The sequence below is a fragment of the Pseudoliparis swirei genome, chromosome 19 (genome assembly GCF_029220125.1).
Source record: "Pseudoliparis swirei isolate HS2019 ecotype Mariana Trench chromosome 19, NWPU_hadal_v1, whole genome shotgun sequence".
NCBI classification, from domain to species: domain Eukaryota; kingdom Metazoa; phylum Chordata; class Actinopteri; order Perciformes; family Liparidae; genus Pseudoliparis; species Pseudoliparis swirei.
The window spans coordinates 22586355-22594039 of NC_079406.1; the positions used below are offsets into that span (position 1 = coordinate 22586355).

General features: G+C 42.6%; 1 long non-coding RNA gene across 1 annotated transcript; it reads left to right on the top strand.

Annotated features, from left to right (window-relative positions):
* The first annotated feature begins 414 nt into the window (after nucleotides 1–414).
* On the top strand, nucleotides 415–2250 carry LOC130209839 (uncharacterized). Its single transcript, XR_008834716.1, has 2 exons — nucleotides 415–1862; nucleotides 1946–2250. It is a non-coding gene; the product is annotated as an uncharacterized LOC130209839 (long non-coding RNA).
* The last annotated feature ends 5435 nt before the right edge of the window (nucleotides 2251–7685 follow it).

Consider the following 7685-nt stretch of genomic DNA (forward strand, 5'->3'; position numbering starts at 1 on the left):
CATGGAGGACTCTGCACACGTCCCTCTCTTTATGCTACGAGGTAGAGTGGGGGAAACCTGTCACTGCTGTGCCACCCTGTCCATCGTAAATATTAATTTCTGCACGTTTTGTCATAAATGGCCTTCCCCCCCAGATGTCTTTGAACTCATCACAGGGGGGGCGCCGCTGTCTTCTCCTGTCACTTCTGTCTCGCGACCGCGGCAATCAAGAGTGAAAGCCGATCGTTATTTACCTGCTGTGGGGAGCTCAATTTGTCAGTGCGGGGGCGGGGCGAGGGAGGTGAGGGGCGGGGCTTCGAGAGCAGAGTCCGCACAGCCGGATAGGACGCGACTCGAGAGCGAAGCGGCGCGCGGCGCCTGCGCAGAAGCTACGCGGAGGACTCCAGCTCGACTGTGTTCAACAGGCGAGGAAAGCCGCGGTGAGATTCACGCTCGTCGCTGACGCTGCACGTTGATTAACGAAGTCATGCTGTGCATTTTACCTCCATTTCGCAGACTGTTGACACACTGCATGATACACGAGTGCCCTTAGTCTCTGTTCCAAATAATCCGGTGTGATGTAACGCAGCTAATGACGAACACACGTGACCTTTCTGGGTTTGTGACGCATTTTGATACTTCATGTTAGAGCCTTCGTGACATTTGCTTCATTAGACATGAAGATTTCAGTCCTGACTGAGTAATTAATGCATTAGTCACATTTCCACGTGTTAAATGATTTGCGATACTTGATGCAGAATTCTGGCCCGCGGACAAACTGAGTTTTTTTTCTTCTTATCCTTGAATGCACTTGCAGATTAGAGCGGCTGCAGATCTTTTCCGATTGCATCTCACAGGGATCCGCTGGAGCACAGAACATTATCTGTAATTGGGGGTTTAGTGATCAAAGCTCACAAATGGAAATCATTTGAAAAATGACGTTATTTAATGTGCAATTGACGTTTTTGTGATGTTTTTGTGTGTCTTTAACATTTGCAATCTAAATGGGATCTCAGCGTTCAGGATTCTTCTGGTTGGTTTGCTTGAACGAAATAGGACCACTTCGTTGACTTTTGTATTTTTGGTGTGACTGGTCATTGAGTCTAACTACAAAAAAAATAGAGCTGAACTATAGATTCTTTACGGTCTGCTGAACAGACAAGAAGAGAAGTCTGAAAATTTCGAGGGAAAAGCGAAATATCTGACTTGTTGAGACTTAACTTAATGTAAGATAGTGCGGTTCATATTGCTGGGATACTAGGAAATAGATCAATCAGATTCAACTGATTAACTCTTTTCCCTCTTTGAGAATAAGATGTGATTATGTACATTGAAATAATAATACAAATATATGATGAAAGGGGCAGTGTGTAACTGTTAGTGAGACACCAACAGCAAGAAGGAACAAATAAGAGAAGAAGATTTCAAAGAAAAAGTCAACAATTAGGATGTGAAAGCCCAATTGTGGGAAAATGAGGATTAAACAAGAAAAAAGGAAAGGGGAACTATAAAGGGAACATGCTGAACCATGTGAGAGAGAAAGAGAGAGCGAAAGAAAGAAGTATGGTTGGCAAAAAGAAGTGAGCAGCTGAAGAAGTTTCTTAATGACCTCAAGACTTGAAAAGTCTTTGCGAGCGAACAAGTGAACTAGAGAGGCAGATGAAAGAAGAGGGGGATGAAAAGAATAATAAAACAGAGCTGAAACGGGAGCGAAAGAAGGCGTCTGAGGAGATGGTTGGAGAGGCTGAAAGACGAGAGCGAGCGAGGAGACACATCGACGGCGAAGAGAAGAAATGAGGAAGATCTGTGAAGGAGAGGCCAGAGATGATGAAGACGGTAACCCCGACGACGAAAGCAATTCCCCACAACATGGTCTCAAAGACGTATGCAAAAAACTAAAAACAAAACAAACAAAAAAACTTTGAAACACAGGTGTAGGAGAGTGACAGGGAGATCTGTTTTTTAGATCCGGAGGAGATCGAACCGACGCCGCCGCTGATGAAGAAAGGGAAACAACAAGCAGAGGTGGATGAAGGATGAACATCAAAGAGGAACGGGTCGATAATATATTAATGCGACTGTAATTACAAATGAAAAAAACATCTTGGTCTATGATGTTCACACGAGAAACTCCTCCTCCAAAGACACGTTTGGGATTCTGTGCATCCATTAGAGAACACAACTCTCAAGTTATTTTACAGAGATGGAAAATTCCCCGTTTCACCAGCAGTTTTTGGAAAAAATTAAAGGAAGGAAAACTTCACACATTTATTCCTTTTGATGATTCTTGAGTCATTCATATCATGTGTGTTTGAGGATGAAAGTCAACATACTTATCGCTGATTAATTTAACAAGTTCGGGAGAGGGTGTTTGAAAAAGGAGCGGCGCAATAAACGCTGATCCGCATGCTTCAAAGCTTCCACTGTTGCCATGGTAAACGACATCCAAATAAAAAAATAAAGAATATTAATCCCACATTATCCATTAACATTAAATATGATTAACTATTCTCTAGAAGGAAAGCACAGTTGTGTGTGTATGTAGCGCTGTCCTCTCAGAAGAAGAGATCGCTAGAGAGTCTTTGGAGCTATATATAAATACAGTATATATATAATAAATATATATACAGGACTGTCTCAGAAAATTAGAATATTGTGATGAAGTTCTTTATTTTCTGCAATGCAATTAAAAAAACAAAAATGTCATGCATTCTGGATTCATTACAAATCAACTGAAATATTGCAAGCCTTTTTCTGATTTTTGTTTGATTATATGACTTTGCTTTAAGAAAACTCAAATATCTATTCTAAATATTAGAAATATCATGAAAAATACTAGTATAGGGTATTAAACAATCACTGAATTGTCTAATTATTAATCAAACACTGCAAGGGTTTCCTGAGCCTTGACAAACACTCACTGTTATAAAATTTTTTTTTATTTGGTCTGAGGAAATAAAAAAATTTTATGAGATAGGATTAGAGTTTTCTTAAGTGTAATAAATAATCAGCAATATTAAAAATATTAAAAAGGCAATATTTATTTCGATGATTTGTGTGAATCGGAATGCATGACATTTTGTTTTTTAATTAATTTACAGAAAGAAAAGAAAACAATCACAATATTCTAATTTTCTGAGACAGTCCTGTATATATACAAAAGCAAACATTAGCTTTTTAAGACAACTTGGTAACAACAAGCTGAAGTAAAGTGGAACATCAGCAAAATATTACTTGGTAAAGACACGCTGAATAATCGAAGTCATAATAATCCAAATATAAACTGATCATGAGAGGATCAATTCCGCGATTCACGAGGATCATTTGGTGCTGCATGACATTTCTCTGGAGCATCTGCGGTCCTTTACAGTCCTTATTACATCTAAACTTATTCAATGTAGTTTAAACATTTCCCTATCAGCACAATGGGAATGCTACTGGTCCGGTTTGGGCGGTCCACCAGTACACAGCACCTTGCTCAGACCTGTGCACTGGATGAGAAACACTAGATGGCAGCAATGCATCAGAGTAGTGCAACAGGATATCTAAGTATAGATCACTCTGACCCGTTTGCTCTAATGAGACTGAAATTCAGTTTTGCCAGAGTCAGCCGGTGCCAAGTAGTCCATATTTTACCGGAGAGTAAATAGCTGAGCACGACAGGATGTGTACTGCTGAAAAATTAAACGGGAGAAACTGAGAAACGAGGCGCTGCAGTCGCCCCCGATGTCTCCATCGATCGCCTATTGGCTGCTTTAATCAATAGGCCTAACCTTTCCTCAGTGACCAGAGAGCAGGATGGAAGGTGACTCCCTGGCACAAACACCGACTCCCTCCACCCACCCTCTCCCCCCTCCCGCTGATCTGGAACAGATTGAATTAGAAACTCATCAGTCGGAGGCTCGACCGCTTCCTGCCGCGACACTGGATTGGATCCCTCTCAAAGGAAATCATCTCCGAGAGTCTATCAACCAGTGGTGTATAAAGTACCCAAAAGTCATACTTGAGTAAAAGTAAAGATACTTGACTGGAAAATTACTCAAGTAAAAGTCACCTATGAGAATACTACTTGAGTAAAAGTATTAAAGTATCTGATTTTTTTTGTACTTAAGTATCAAAAGTAATTTTCTGATATTAAATGTACTTAAGTATTGAAAGTAAAAGTAAAAGTAAATGCTGTTAATAAAAAAACAAGGTCAGAATTTTGAGAATTATGAAGTTTATTTGTTTGGGTGCTGTGGCCGCCATGAACAAGGAGTATGAGCTAGGATGAACTTAGCAATATATGAATACTATGAAATTACTAAAATATAAAAACATGATTAACACAGAAAAAAGCAGAACCAAAAGTAACAACCAAAATCATCACTTTAAAGTGAAAAATGTATTGTTCATCTTCAAAAGAAGTTGATTTTCAAAATGGACAGATGTCAGTCTCGCTCTTCTGGGGCTGAAGACGAGTCCTGCGATGCTGAAGAGCCGTTCACAGGCCCTGATGCAGGTAGAGTGTGTCTAGCTTCACAGGCCCTGATGCAGGTAGAGTGTGTCTAGCTTCACAGGCCCTGGTGCAGGTAGAGTGTGTCTAGCTTCACAGGCCCTGATGCAGGTAGAGTGTGTCTAGCTTCACAGGCCCTGATGGTGCAGGTAGAGTGTGTCTAGCTTCACAGGCCCTGGTGCATGTAGAGTGTGTCTAGCTTCACAGGCCCTGGTGCAGGTAGAGTGTGTCTAGCTTCACAGGCCCTGGTGCAGGTAGAGTGTGTCTAGCTTCACAGGCCCTGATGATGCAGGTAGAGTGTGTCTAGCTTCACAGGCCCTGATGGTGCAGGTAGAGTGTGTCTAGCTTCACAGACAGCAGCACACAGTTGGGAAGCATTTCAGCAAGTCAACGTGATCCACGTCTCCATCCAGCTGTTTGCTGCTGTCATGCGCTTGAGGTGACGAAGAAGAAGTCCTCTTCATCAGATGAACTGGACCTGGTGGAATCACATAGCTGCAGGGAGGGTTCTTCCATGTGCTGCTTGATGTAGTCCATTCCTGAAATAAAGTGAGAGTATTACAGACATGATAGAATTAATAACACTTCCTAACACGTCATGACCCCAACCTAAAGTTTTGTTCAAAATAGTTTGTTTTAATTTGAAGTTTATACATTTAGTTTCATGCACTGTCCGTGCATCCAGAGTTGATTTGTGAATATGTACTTGTATCTCTGTAGTTAAACACAACAACAGTCCCAAATCAATATCATCGCCATTACTGGACCGTCACTCTTATAATATTAATACAAATAATTATTATAATGCTGTAATGATTAGCATTATATTATAGCTAAGACGACTCAAATCAACAAATTCTCACAACTGTCAACACTTCTTCAGCTCATTAACTCGCTAGAGATCCGTCTACTCCACTCACGCTAATTGTCTCATTTAATAGACGATAGCTAGCGAACGTTAGCCTAACGTACAACATGTGGAGGACAATCAGACACCTGTCTCCCCCCCTCCTGCCAAAGATATAACTTTCTCCAATCCTGAGGACAACACTGCTAGATATCTTAACAGGTTTATGATGATTATCAAAACTAAACATTAACGTTGCGGCTCATGGGATTAATCTTAATTTACCTCAATGTGTTTCCTGAGGTTGGTGAGTTGTTGAAGGCCAGTATCTCCGTAGCTTTCGGTCGGCATAAGAGGCACTTCATCCGGTAGGAAGAAACTTTCACTCCGACAAAAGAAAAGAGTTCGCCCAAATATGGCCACGGACGTTGATCTTGGTCCCTGTGGTTGTTCGAGTAGCTTCCATTGCTGCTCCACATGAAATGAGTCGTATCTGTAGCCGCTCGCTCGCTCGCATCCTGGGCATCACTGGGAAGAGAAAACACGCGGCAAGGACCACTGACCCCCAACCTGGTGTTCGTGCTGCGTTCAGGTGCGCTGCGGTGTTCCACAACAGTCCGCGATGTTTCTCATGATTATTTTTTTCCGTAGTAACGAGTAACGATACTGTTTCAGGGGAAATGTATCGGAGTAAAAGTACAAGTTTTCATTGCAAAATGTAGTGAAGTAAAAGTAAAAGTAAACAGAAATATAAGTAGTAAAATAAAGTACAGATACCCAAAAAAACTACTTAAGTAAAGTAACGAAGTACTTCTACTTCGTTACTATACACCACTGCTATCAACACCACCGTGCCCCCCTGCCAAGTTCGGCCAACCTGTCCCACGTGTCCCTTGCCGGGGTGGCCACTGGCACAGGCGGCTTGCCGGTACTGTAAAGTAGTTCTGAAACTGGGCACTTCGCAGATGACGGAAAACAGGCGTCCGGACGCGCGTGAATTAAGTTCTCAACATTTAATGGCAGGAAGTGTCAAACAAACATTCAAGGCGCTCTTCCTCGGCTCCCGGCTCCTCCGCCTTGCGGCCTCGGGGATACCTGTGGAAGAGACCCGATTTCTCTAATCCACGGAGTTTCATTCTCAATCTCACTGGCCCCGGTCAAAATGTCACTTCCGGTCAAGTCGCTAAACAAGTATTTTCACAATAAGAGTCCCGTCTTGTTATTGTCCGCATTAAAGTCACTTTCACAATAAAAGTCCGTTGTTATTGTAAGTCACTTGACGGAATTCAACCAGCCTCGTCAATCTATAATACTAAAATAGTCACTCATGCAACATACATTAATTCTTGCCATTTACATTGGCAGAGAGTAAACATTACCCCTATGCTTCATAATACATTAATAACAATATCAATATTCTCCCTAATATTTTCTATTATAATATCTTTCTATATGAATTAATTTAATTTATTTAATTGCAGATGTTATCAAATTAAACTATTACAACCTAACAGTACCTTTTAAACGCGGGCCAGCGTTATGTTTTCTGATGGCGCCGCGAAAGGTCGCCTCGGTGTGTTGGTGCGCGATGTTTTTTATTGTTTTCGTTTTAAATACTGTTTTCTGCTGGGATTCCCAGAGCTCTTTCACCAGAGAGGAACTCTTGAACATAAGGGGAACAACTCCAGCGGATTTACTTCCAACGTTTTTAACTTCTGTGGAGTTACTGGACATTTTTGTAAAAGGTGTGCTCACCTTCCCCGTGGTGAAACGCCGGCGGAGAGGGAAACGTTCGGGCGCAGACGGCCACGAAACGGGATCTCGTACAGCGCTGCCGGGCATATTTCTCCAACGTCCGCTCACTGTGCAACAAACTGGACGAACTCCAGCTGCTGGTGGGAGAGACAGAGACTTCTCCTCATCCTCCGTTCTGTGTTTCACGGAATCATGGCTTAGTGGCTCGATACCAGACTCTGCGCTCCAGCTCGCTGGCTTCCAGCTGTTCCGGCGGACCGGCCACGGAGCTCTCCGGTAAAAAAGGGTGGAGGAATCTGCTTTTACCTCAACAACGGCTGGTGCAACGACGTAACGGTGATTCTACAGCACTGTTCGCGGACCTGGAATCTTTATCATCCACTGCAAACCCTTCTACTCCCACGTGAGTTCGCTTCATTCATCCTGGCCGGAGTTTACATGCCGCGCGGAACGTGCACGAGGCACAGCGGACCCTCGCTGAACAGATACGGCGTGTGGAGCGGACCTTCCCGGACTCTTTGGTTATTGTACTCGGGGATTTTAACAAAGGAAACCTCAGCCACGAACTCCTAAATATAGACAGTTAATTAAATGCCCTACCAGAGAGAA